At 39.5% G+C, this 13826-nt stretch overlaps 1 pseudogene; it reads right to left on the bottom strand.

Annotated features, from left to right (window-relative positions):
* Positions 1–1433: 1433 nt before the first annotated feature.
* On the bottom strand, positions 1434–1916 carry LOC138154891 (transmembrane protein 250-like; annotated as a pseudogene).
* Between the last annotated feature and the right edge of the window lie 11910 nt (positions 1917–13826).

Here is a 13826-nt window from a genome sequence, read left to right on the forward strand (position 1 = left end):
GAAAATGATTTGTAAACCTTGAGACCTCTCTCTCTCTCTCTCTCTCTCTCCCCCTCTTATATGTGTGTGTGTGTGTGTATATATATATATATACATATATATATATACATACACTCATGTTATTTTAATAATTATTATTTTTGTAATGGATTAGGACCTTGGATAAGTCACTTAACCTCTTTGAACTTCAGTTTCTCCATATGTAAGATGGGGATACCCTAAATTTCTCATAAGATTTTTGTGAGGATTAGATGAGATCATATATGTAAGAATGTTTATAAAGTGCTATACAGGAGCTAGCAACACTTACTGCAAAGAAAGACAAAAAATAGGTGAATTGTGATAAAGGGTTCAGAGAATGATACAGAAAGACTTTAGAACTATTGTTTGCAGGAATTCTTAATCTTAGGTCTATGAATTTTTAAAATATTTTGATAACTATTTTAATGTAATTGTTTTCCTTTGCAATCCTATGTATATAATATATTCAACATTATTCTGTAGGTTTCACCAGGCTGCACCTAAAACATAAATAATATTAATCCCTAGTCTAGTTCAACCTCATCACTTACAGTTTAGTAAACCAAGGCCTAGAGAGGTTAAATGACAATCATAAACATAAACATATTTGACTGAGGTGGATAGTTTATGCTATCCATTGTGGATATATAGAAAATTTAAACAGTTAAATATTGAAACAGATAGGAAGGGCCAATTGATTAAGGTGATAATTTGAGTCAAGAATTAATGGAGAGTAGGGGTGGCTAGGTGGTGCAGTGAATAGAGCACCGGCCCTGAAGTCAGGAGAACCTGAGTTTAAATCCAGCCTCAGACACTTAACACATAAAAAAAAAACAGAAAAAAAAAAAATAACCCAATTAACCTTAGGAAGGTTGTTTAACCCCAATTGCCCCCAAAAAAACAAAAAAAAAAAAAAAAAAGAATTAATGGAGATAAACTAAGCCTTGCTCTTCATCTGTTTTCTAGCCCTAGTGCAGTAGACTTGGTGACCTTTTTTTTTTCCTGAAAGTGCAGACTTGATAAAGAGGACCCTACTGCATTATATTTATTAAATGTGAACATAAACTACATTAAAATAGAGGAAAGAGGAAGAATACAATGTAGCAGCAGGGGGAGGGGAAGCTAAGAGCCAAAAAGCAAAGAGAAGGAGAGAGAGCCTTGATTTTGCCTTTACAAATGTCACAGCCCTTTTCTTTCCCATGCCATAAACACAGTAAGATGGTCAGAGAGCAAATAAAAATACTGCCTCTGATCAGGGCACTACCTGCTTTGTTTGGTACGGTGAAAAACCTGCCTTTGGGATGGGAGACAAACAAGGAAAAATGACCCAACACTCCCCGTGTCATTTCATTTCAGAGACAGGTCATTGTCTTTACCAAAGAAAATATCTACATACTGCATACACATATATCAGTCATAAATAAATAAATTAAACCAAAGGAGAAAGTGGATACATCAGATGTAGTCACAGCTGCCCAAGCCTGCATGCACACCTCCTATTTACATGTCCACAAAGACCATGAAACACCAGCCCAGACCTCCCACCAGCAGCATAGTCACATGAATCCCATAAATGAGCAGCGCATTCATCAAGCTGAAATCAACCCGCCTTCGTCCCAGCAGTAGAAGGATGGACAGCTTGTACTGGAAAGGTATTGAAGGCAAAATAGGATGGAGAGCGCCACCCAGAGGATGGAGGTAAACAGGCTGCAGCTGAAGTAGAGCAGGAAGCGGATAAATCCATACATCCATCGGGACTTCAAATAGAAGTCGAAGTTGTTGTACTTGGTACGCACCAAATGAGTGGTTCTTACAGGCACACAGGCGGAATGTAGGCATGTGGTATGGGGACCGTGGAAAAACAGGACACGCCGGGGTATGGGAATTACAGGCATTGGTACCCCACGGCTCACTGAGGTCTAGAGGACGGACTGTGTGCGTAATAAGCATCATCCATGGGCAAGGAACAGAAGTGAAGAGCCTAGGCCTGTGAACTCTGCTGATGTTCCAGGGAGGCACATGCCGTGGGCGGCCTCCGCGGTGGGGTGGTAGTCCCAGGGCCCAGGGCTGGGGGACCAGGGAGGAGGCCAGGGCCGGGGGCCGGAGCGGAGGAACAAGGCTGGAGACCGCATGGTGCTGGGTCCTCGGAGGGAGGAAGGTCACCAAGAGGGTCAGGGTCAGGCCCAGGGCCCGGGGGAGGCCGCTGGGGACCCCCGCCCGTGTATGCCCCTCCTGGGCCCCAACCATCTGCTTTTCAGATGACTAAAGTTTCCCAAGAAGGACTAATAAAAATTGGTCAAAATGGAATTGACCTGTGGTACTGAGAATTTTCATTTCTTAGTTTAGGGTAGCCTTTCAGTAATCTAGTCTTTAGAAATGACTAACTTAGGGTGAGGGACAAAGAGTTAGAAGAATGTTGCAAAAGAAGACTAGGTAGGACGCGGTATAACCTGGCCATATAGACAGGGAAAGAGAGTAATTGATGACTAAAAAGCTATGGGCTTGAGGTATTTGGAAGATCATGTTTGGGCAACAAAACAATCTGTTAGGACATTCTTCCTTATATTGAGCCAAAATCTGCTGCTCTGTAACTTCTGCCAATTCTGCCTAGTTTTTCCCCTCTGAAGTTACACAGAATAAGTGTAATGCTTCTTTTACATTCTGATATCCTCAAGATATTTTAAACAAGCTTTCATGCTATACTCTACCAGCCATTCTTGCAAGGTCAATATTTCTTTCTTTGATGATTTCTAGACCTTCCCATTCTTGTTCTCTGTATGTACTCCAGTTTGTTGGTATTCCTCTTAAAATGCTGAAGCAGGGTACTCCAGATTTCTGACAAGTACAGAATGCAGATTACTATTCCCCTATTTTTTATATTGTATTTCTATTAATAGAGCCTAAGGTTGTATAACCTTTTCTTCTCAGTGTTGTCACATCATTGTCATATCATTCTGAGCTTTAAGTCAACTAAAATCAATATGGCATAGTGGATAAGGCAGTAGATTTGGAGTCAGGAGAGCCTGAATTGACATCCCATCTCAGATACTTATTAGCTATGGGATTGTGGGCAAATTATTTGACCTCTCTGTGCCTCAGTTTTCTTATCTATGAAATAAAGATATTAGACTTGAAAAAAAAAAAACAACCCCTCCCTTAAAAAAGAATTTATTGTGAGACATGCGAGACACTGACACAAGATTGTCCAGCATGGGATGTCTGTATCAAAGAAGGCACTGTGCTCCATGAGCAAAGCAGAATTGCAGTAGCTCAAAGGAAATGTGAGATGTGCAAATTTAGAGACATCACCACACCACTCCTAATGTTTATGTGGACTATTTGTATCCAACCTGTGGTAGAGCCATCCTAGCTCATGTTGGTCTGATCAGCCACAATTGGACACACCGTATCTTGACCCCAACATGGTGATGTCATCTTGGTCCTCTTTGAGAATGAAGGACAACAATCATTTTATTTTGGGAAACAATAAGATACAAAATACATAACACAATTTGTTATAAGAAAAGTCTCACATAGGAAAGAGGCCTAGAAGGAAGCTAGAGAATCTGAAAGGAAAAGGTACGGATGATTCTCCAAACAGTTATCATCAACAACCCCTAGCTCCTTTGGTCCTTTCTTCCTCCCTTATCCAGTGGATAAGACAACTCTAAGTATTATAGAATATTAAAATAAGAAATTCTAATTTGCCAAAATTCCACATGGGCGTGTAGGTCTAGAAGGGACTTCACAGACTATGTAACCCAATCTCCTTATTTTATAGGTGAGGAAACTGAGGTCCAGGAAAGTTAATTGACTCACTCAAGGTTGTATAGGTAGTGACAGAGTGACAATTTAAATGTGCATCCTGACTCTAGGGTTAGGGCTTCCTAACAGGTAAGGCTCAAAGATTAGCCCCTAAGGTTCTCTGTGTGTCTTTTTCATGCCATGTACCTTTGCTATCTGCCCCATGCTTAAACCCTCTCCTCCAGTACCAATAATCAACTCATTGTCCTCAGAATCCACCATAAGCTTTTTAAAGCATGTTTGTATCCCAGCCTTGCCTTTTCTTCAAGTTCTAGGTCAAGCCTAACCTCCTTAATAAAAATGTAATTGACAATTAAGAAGGGTCAGCTAGGCAATGCAGTAGATAGAGTGCCAAGCCTGGAGTCAGGAGGACCTGAGTTCCAATCAGACCTCAGACACTAGCTGTGTGACTCTGGGCAAGTCATTTAACCAAAATGCCTCTAAAAACTAAAACAAACAAAAGGCAATCTATTTTTTATTTTTTTGCTTTTTGGAGGAGAAGGAAGGGCAGTTGGGTTTAAGTGACTTGCCCAAGGTCACATGGCTAGTAAGTGTGTCAAGTGTCTGAGGCTGGATTTGAACTCAGGTCCTCCTGACTCCAGGGCCTGTGCTCTATTCACTGCTCCACCTACCCACCCCACAAAAGACAATTTAATAGGAGACTAGATAATGTGGAAGGATGAGAATTTAACTTGTTACCAATCCGTCCAAAGATTTTCAAAGCATCATTACATGTAATCATGAAAAACTATGAACATCCTGAGCATCTGAAAATAGGGGAATGGTTAAATAAATTGTGGCACATTAATGTAGTTCAGACTTTCAGATATGAAGCATCCAAGGAAATCCTAAAAGACCTATATGAAATAATAGTTGGAAGGGAAAAAAAAGCAAAAACAGAATAATAAAATAATAACATGATCACATCATTTAAAAAAGTGAATGAGGGTAAGCAAAGACTCAGCAGGAGGACTTAAAGGGGATGGCAATTGTGATGCTTTTTGTCTTGAAATTAATTAACTTAAATCTAAGTGTGTCTAATTGATTGTATTGATGTGAATCTTTTTTCTAATTTTAAGAAAAATTTAAGTAATGTTCAAGAAAGTGTTGAGAAAACTTTCTAAATGGTATTGTTATTTTTTATTTTCATATGTGTGTATACATTTTGTGTATATAAAACACATGTATACATACATATAAATATATATATGGAAATAAGGGGGTGGGTGGATATGTTTCCCTCTCCCCTGACCCTACCCAAATAGCCATACTCTATAACAAAGAAGAATCCTCATCTGTAAAAGTTCTTGAATGGTTATACTATTGAGAGGGCTCAAAATTTTCTAGCTAACTTCATTTCCCATCATCTAATCTGTTTAGTTTTGACTCTACGAATCCCCTTTCTCCCTATACCATCTGGTGCCCCCCCCCCCTTGTATATTGTCTTCTCCCATTAGACTGTAAGCTCCTTAAGGACAGGACTGTCCTTTTCTTATTTGTAGCTCCGGTGCTTAGCACAGTGCCTGGCAAATAGTGGGCACTTAATATATGTTAATTGACTACTCATAGTCAGTATCTTAGAGAAGCAATGCACCTCCACTTTCTTTCCACACACTAGTTATCAAGCCTTTAGAACCTGACTTCTAACCTCATAACTAACTAAGACTAGTCTCCTCAAGAATCCCAAGGATCTTTTCATTGTCAAGGCTTCCTCCTAATCCTTCTCCTTCTACTTTTCTGTCAGATTCAGCTCTGTGGTCCATTGACCTGCTAGATATAACTAGAAGTCTGTGACTGGTTGAGAGATCTGGTCAAGCCCTATTTGGCTTGTAGCAAACCAGAAAGTTCATTTGGAATCAAGGAAGTCTTCCATTCAACCCTCTGAGAAGGAATCACTTGCAGGGGAAAATAGTGCCTTAACTTCTTCCCTCACCTAGATCAGCAAAGGATCTTGTGAACTCTCAGAGGACCAAAAGATTTGAAATTTTCAGCAGTTGGGCCAGCTAGGTGTTGCAGTGAATAGAGCACCAGCCCTAGAGTCAGGAGGACCTGCGTTCAAATCCAGCCTCAGACACTTAACACAAAAACTAGCCATGTGACCTTAGGCAAGTCACTTAACCCCAACTGCCCTCCAAAAAGCAAAAAAAAAAAAATTTCAGCAGTCCCATCAACATCCCTGGAACAGAGGCTGTCAATAGGGTCTTCATCAGGAACTGAGGATAGGAAGGAGAAAACTGATTGAGAAATGAATGAGAAAATGAAGATTCAAGGCTTTATGAGAAGCCCAGTAGAAGAGCTATGGAGAATTTCATGAGTATTCCACAAGTGGGATAAAAGGACTTCTGACTACCAGAAGCTTCAAGTTACTCCTTTGCTAAATGTACTCTAGGTTTGAGCCCTTTTTGCCTTAGACTCTATATGGATTCTATATATACTGTAAGAGAGTATGTACCTAACATTGGAAGGTGGGGGAAGTGGGGCATTCCATACCAATTGTAATGCCATAATAAATACTCATTTCTAAAAAAAAAAAGAGAATGAAGTCTAGTTGACTAATTTATATCAACTGATAATCATAAAAGGAAGCACACTGCTGGGGACTCATGAACTGCTGTAAGGGGTATCCCTAGAACCCTGCAGGAAGATACCAGTGGGAGTGTAAGTAGGGAGAGCAGTTCCAGAGCATGCAATACACACAGATGACTCCCACATTTATATCTCTCTCAGTCAATCAATAAGCATGTATTAAATACCTAGATTATGATCTAAGACAATTCTGAAGGACTTATGATGAAAAATGCTATCCATCCCCAGAGAAAGGAACTGATGGTGCCTGAATACAAATTAAAACATATTTTTTTAACTTGATTTTTGGAGAGTTTTTTTTTGGTCTATGTTTTCTTTCATAACATGACTAATACGGAAATGTTTTGCATGACTATACATGTATAATCTATTTCAAATTGCCTTCTCAATATGTGTGTGGGAGGGGGGGATTTGGGAAGGAAGAAGAGAGAATTTGGAATTCAAAGTCTTAAGGACAAATGGTAAAAACTGTTTTTACATGTAACTGGGGGAAAATAAAATACTATAATAAAAAAAAATAAAAATAAATACCTAGATTGTGGGGATAGAAAGACAAAGAAGAAACAATCCCTGCCCTCAAGGATATTTCATTCTATCATGGGAGATATGTGTATGCATAAGTATATATGAAATAAAAGAATTTTGGAGGGGGAAAGCAATAGAAAGGGTATCAAGAAAGGCATTAGGTAGAAAGTGGTTTTTGAGCTAATCTTTGAAGGAAACTAGGGATTCTAAGAAGCAGAGGCAAAAATGAAAATGGAATACTTGAGGGTGATGGTAAAATCAAAGGTATGACTATCTCTGTGTGTAGCTGAGGTGAACTGAGGAGTAGGTCATGGGAAATGAGTAAATTGTAGAAGTGGGAGGATCAGTATATATGGTCAAGCCCCTTGGTTAGGAGGGCAGGAGTTGTGTAAGATAAAAAGATTGTGAGCCAGGGACTGAATGTGTTAGAAAAAGAAATAGGGTATTCTGGAGTTCAGTAGACAACAGCCACCAGAATCTTTATTGGGTGATAAATTTGAACTGTATAAACTTCAAAGGAGGAGAGATTACCCAATGATGGTGGTAGAGAGAGAGTATGGAAGTAGCAATTGGGAACAAAAAAGTATTCCATCAGGGCGGCTAGGTGGAGCAGTGAATAGAGCACTGGACCTGGAGTCAGGAGGACCTGAGTTCAAATCCGACCTCAGACACTTAACATACACACAGAAAAACTAGTCATGTGATCTTGGGCAAGTCACTTAACCCCAAATGCCCCTCCAAAAAAAAGTATTCCATCTCCCCTACAGTGACCAGAAAGATTGAATAGGAGCTAAAGTGCTACCAGTGCTGGAAAAGGGGAGCAGGAAGTTGTGTCATCAGGAGAGTCTCAATGAGTGCAAGAAGATGAAGGAAGAGAAAAAGGAAAAGAGAAAAATGAAAACAAGTTTGTTATCTATGGAACAGGCATTCCAGGGAGCACAATGAAAGGATTAGGTAGTTTTAGAGTTGGACATTGGGGACAGAAGTTAAAGGGGATAGGAATAAGGGAACAAGTAGTAAGGAACAGAAAACAGGATTTGAGCAGTAACACTGGAATGGGGAAGATAGGACAGGGTGGGAGTTTATTCACTACTTATGCACAGGTTCAGGGAGGTTATTTGTCCACAGTGTTTGACTTCAGGGTGAAATTTTCCCAGGACTCATGCAGTTCTGTAGCTAAAAGGGGGCAGATTAATGAGGGCATGAGAGGAGATGCATGACTGTGCCCAAAGCAAGGCAGCTATAGAATTATAGGACCTTGGAAAGGCTGGTGAAGACTAGGAAGCTCCCTTCCTTCCAGGGCAGGTAGGTACATGTGAGACAACCACGTGGAAAGGAGGAAGATGATGAGGAAGGTGCTGAATCCTTGAAGGGGGAGAGAGAATGACTTAGGGTTCAATATACTCTACTATAATTTTGATTGGATGGAGAATTTTAACTGTGTAGAATTCAAGAGAGGAAGATTTCACTGAGTGAAGGAGGCAAAGGGAAAGTCTGGAATTCACAATGGGAAGTAAAGAATATTCTTATTCCTTCAAGATCAGTCTGTTTATGTGGGGGAAGGGAGAGGGGAAATGAGAAGGTACATATAAACTAATACTGGTGGTCCTTTGACTTCCAGATTCATTTTAGTGATCTACTTAAAACAACTTTAAAAAAACATATTTTAGTCTTACCACTAATACTAATTTTCTCATCAGGTAGAAGAGGTTAATTCAATAAAGCTAAGGTGCCAAAGTTTAGGGACATTTTAAATATTGCCTTTGACAATTGAACACTTTGGTTTGCAGGATTACAATGGGAAATGGAAAGAGTATCAGTCTCTTTCAATATCAATCTATATGTTCAAAATAATATTAAAACAATACTTTCAATTAATGTTTGGAAGAATATTGCTTTTGTTTTTTGGGGGGGTTTTGTCTTTTTGGAAGGGGGGAGGCAAGGGAAGTGGGGTTAAGTGGCTTGCCTAAGGTCACAGAGTTCGTAAGTGCTAAGTGTCTGAGGCAAGAATATTGTTAAAGAAGAGGAAAAAAATCCAAGGTTGTAGGGTCCTGGATTTAGAGCTAGAAGGGACTTTAGAGACCACCCAGTCTACTAACCCCCTTCATTTTATAAATGAGGAAACTGAGGCAGAAAGCAATTAGGTGACCTGCCAACAGTCACACAGCTAATAAGTGTCTGAGGTAGGATCCAAACTTAAATATTCCTTATTCCAAGCCTCCTGCTCTATACACTAAGCCATACTGATTATAAGGGAAGTATGAAATGATAAGTTTCTCAGAAGTTTACAAAACACTGAAAAGAGAAAAATTACTGATTATGTAGTAAATTACAGGAGAAAAATCCACTCCCAAGACAGACTTATTCCAGCTTCTTCCTTTTGTGTAGGAAAAATACTGCTTCTGATGTTCCCTCCCTTTGGGGAGTGTAGAGTGGTGACTAATGGGGAAGTAAAGTGTTATTTATACTCCCAAATCTATGCTTTCTTATTTTTTGAGTATTGTGATTGTTTAGGAGAGCAAAAGAAAGAGAAAGGGAAGTGGAGACAAAATCTAACTTATCCTATGGCCAATTTCGGGACTTTTCTCATAAAAACAGAAGCCCATTCTTCAAGGAGTTGGCTGAACTTCTGAAAAACTTCCCCCTAAGAGTATGTGTTCATGAGCTCATGGCTCTATGGCCTAAATTTCTGTTTTAACTCTCAAATGTCCTGTGCCAGCCCGGAGTCTTTTGTCCATGGATGTCATTCATCTACAAGAAAGCTGAATAGAATAGACACTAAGATGGCCACTTACTCAAAGAGTGATGTTACCCACTCTGGCCTGAGTCTCCTTATCTCTAAATCCTAGCTCTAAAATCCTATCTTCTTATTATCCATTATCCATTTTACAAATGTGGAAAGAGGGAGAGATAGGAAGTAAGTTATCCAGATAAAAAACCTGGACTAGCAGTCTTCCTTCCTTTTAAAAACATATTATTTATTTTTAACATTCTTTTCTTTTTAAATTTTGAGTTCCAAATTTTCCCTTCCTTCCCATTCTCTCCCCCACCTACTGAGAAGGCAAGCAATATGATATCAGTTATACTTGTGGAATCAGGCAAAAACTATTTCTATATTATCTATATTGCAGAGAGGGAGAGAGAGAGAGGGAGACAGAGGGGGGGAGGGAGGGAGGAAGGAAGGAAGGAAGGAAGGAAGAAAGGAAGGAAGGAAGGAAGGAAGGAAGGAAGGAAGGAAGGAAGGAAGAAAAAACGAAAATTATACTTCAATTTCCACTCAGAATTCATCAGTTCTCTCTGGAGGTGGATAGCATTTTTTTTATCATAAGTCCTTTGGGACTATCTTGGATCATCATATTTATCAGAGTAGTCAAGTCTTTCACAGTTGAGCACCATTACAGCATTGTTGTTACTGTACACAATGATCTCCTGGTTCTTCTCACTTCACTTTACGTCAGTTTGTGAAGTTCTTGCCATGTTTTTCTGAAACCACCTGCTTTGTCATTTCTTATAGCACAATAGTACTCTATCACAATCATATGACGCAATTTATTCAGCCATTTCTTAATTGATGAACATCCCCTAAATTTTCAATCTTTATTTACCACAAAAAGAGCTACTATGAATATTTTTTTACATATAGGTCTTTTCCCTTTTTCTTTCATCTCTTTGGGATACAGACCTAGTAGGGGTATCAAGTAGTGGGTCAAGGGGTATGCACCTTTTATAGCCCTTTGGATCTAGTTCCAAATTGTTCTCCTGAATTGTTGGACCAGACTACTCCCACAATTCATTAGTGTACTTATTGTCCATCATGCTCTCCAGGATTTATCATTTCTGATAGGTGTAAGATAGTACCTCAGAACACCTTCCCAGGATCACCTAGCTAGTAAGAGTCTGAGGTCAGGTCTGAACTCAGGAAGATGAGTCTGCATGACTCCAGGCCTGGCGCACTATCCATGGTGCCACCTAGCTACCCCCAATGATTGCTGCCTCTGCATTTATTATTTCAGCTGAAGCATATTAGATTCTGCTCCAGCCCTTTATTTTAACTCTGTGTGTGTCTTTTTGTTTCAAAAATGTCCCTTGTAAACAATATATTGTTGGATTACAGTTTCTAATCTATTCTGCTATCTACTTCCTTTATGGGGTGAGCTCAACCATTTACATTCACAGTTATGATTACTAACTGTATTTTCATCCATCCCACTTTCCTGTTTCTTTTTCTCTCTCTTTTTATCCTGTCTCTCCTCAAAAATCTCTTTTGCTTCCAATCACTGCCCTACTTAATCTGCCTTTCATCATTCCCTCTTTTTCTCTTATTCCTTTCCTCTCCTATTTCTCTATTGGATAAGATAGATCTCTATATACAACTGAATGTGTCTCTCTCTCTCTATGTGTGTGTGTGTGTGTGTGTGTGTGTGTGTGTGTATCCATTTTCCCCCTGATGGATTATACTCAGTTTTGATGGGTAAGTTATTCTTGGTTGTAATTCTAGATCCTTTGCCTTCCAGAATATTATATTCTAAACCCTCTCCTCCTTTATTATGGAAGTCACTAAATTTTGTGTAATCCTGACTGTGGCACCATGATATTTGAATTGTTTCTTTTTGACTGCTTGCAATATTTTCTTTTTGACCAGGGAGTTCTAAAATTTGACTATAATATTCCCAGGAGTTTTCATTTTGGATTTCTTTTGGGAGGTGCTTAGTAGATTTTTTTCCATTTCTATTTTACCCTTGGGATCTAAGATATCAGAGCGCTTTTCCTTGATAATTTCTTGAAATATGATGTCTAGGTTCTTTTTTTGATTGTGACTTTCTGATAGTCCAATAATTCGTAAATGATCTTCCTCACTCTGTTTTCCAGGTCAATTGTACTTCCAATGAGATATTTCACATTTTCTTCTATATTTTATTATTCTGCTGGCTTTGTTTAATTATTTCTTTGTGTCTCGTGGAATCATTAACTTCTACTTGCCAAATTCTAATTTTTAAGAAATTATTTTCTTCAGTGAGCTTTTGTACTTCCTTTTCTATTCAACCTATTTACTTTTTAAGGAGTTCTCTTCGTCAGTGAATTTTTGTGCCTCTTTTACCATTAGGCCAATTCTGTTATTTTCATTAGTATTTTTTGTGCCTCTTTTATTGAGCTGTTAACTCTTTTCATAATTTTCTTGCATCACTCTCATTTCTTTTCCCAATTTTTTCCCTCTACCACTTGTATCATTTTCTTTAAATCTTCCAGAAATTCTTATTGGACTTGGATCCAATTAGCATTTTTCTTTGAAGTTTTGTTGTAGCTGTTTTGCATTATTGTCTTCTATTGTGTTTGTGTCTTGGTCTTCCCTGCCACCATAGTAGCTTTTAATGGTCAAGTTCTTTTTTGTTGTTTGCTCATTTTTTCCTAGCCTATTTCTTGCCTTTGAATTTTATATGAAATTTGGGCTCTGCTAATCTGGGAGTGGGGAGGTACTATCCTAAGCTTCAATCTTTTTCATGCTACTGTTTTTAGAGCTAGTTATGGGGGGATGCAAATTTGGTGCTTCCAAGGTGGCATGATCTAGAGAAAGGTGTGGTCACTACCCTCCTGCTCTACATTCTGGTCTTTACCTAGGAAAGGTCCCTACTCCCCCATAACTATGAGTGACAGTACTCCTCTTTGCTTTGGAACTGTGACCAGGGTCCCCACTCCCTACTCTTCTCTCCACCATGGAACTAAGACCTGGAACTGTGTGTGGACAATATAGTTGCCAGACAGCACCAGCCATACCCAGTGCCAGCAAAGGAGCTTGTAATCTTGTTCTGACCAGTTGTCTAACCTTCTTAGCATCTTTGTACTGAGAGCTCCCAGAGCTGCTGTTATGTGTGTGTGTTCTGGACAGTCCTCCACCCATTATCCAGTTGACCTCCTAAGTTTTCTAAATCTGGAAATATGCCCTACACTAACCTTTTGTTGACTCTGCCACTCCAAAATTTAATTTTTAAGGCACTATTTTAAAGTCGCTTGGAGGGGAATATTGACAGAGTTCAGCTGGGTGGCTGCCGCTAACTTGCCATCTTGGTTCCCCATGTATGGCAGTTTTCATACAGTTTTCTCCCACCACCATGCCTGTGATCATGACTCTCCTCAGCTTGGGTCCACAAGCTCATTAGTCCCTCAGGTATAGACCTGCAGTTTTCATAACTGGCCAGCAGAGGGAAGTGTTTAACCAGAAGCTTCCAGAAGATGACAAATTCTGAAGGTCAGGGTCAGATGGCATTTAGTGGATAAGGATGACACATTCATTCTCCAAGTCAGACCAGAAAAACAGCCATAATGCCAAGCTTCAAGACCATATTATGGACTTGGATCAGAGTGAAGTTGGGGGAAGGGGAAGACTTCCTTACCCAATGGCCCTTTACATGGTATCTGAACTCCTTCATGTATAGGCTGAAGGCAGGAAGTTTCCCACTGCCTAAATTCTCCCTGCCCTTCCCCAAGAAATGGAAACTAAAATTCAGTGGCAGATATTTGATGGATATATATTCCTAAAAGTCCTTTGAGCATCTGAAGAGTCATCGTCTAGGAAAGAAAGGTGCAAGCGGGAGAAACGATGTCTCCCCTCGCTTGGAGGCCAGCTCTGTTTTGACCCTAGAAGACAAAGTAGAAGCATTAAGTATAGGTTAGAGAGAGATGGCTTTAGGTTCAATAAAATGAAAAGCTTCCTAACAACTAGAGCTTTCCCAAAGTAGAAGGGGCACCCTCAGGAAATTGCTACTTTCCTCTCATCAGCAAGCTTCAAGTAAAGACAGCATGGCCACATTGTTGGAATGTTATAGATGGAATTCCTGCTTAAATATGGGCAGGACTAGCTGCCTGCTAAGGTTTCTTTTATCCTCTGGAAAGAT

This window comes from Petaurus breviceps, unplaced genomic scaffold (genome assembly GCF_028583685.1).
Source record: "Petaurus breviceps papuanus isolate PSGF00001 unplaced genomic scaffold, PetGlider_PUasm1.0 108, whole genome shotgun sequence".
Classification (NCBI taxonomy): Eukaryota; Metazoa; Chordata; class Mammalia; order Diprotodontia; family Petauridae; genus Petaurus; species Petaurus breviceps.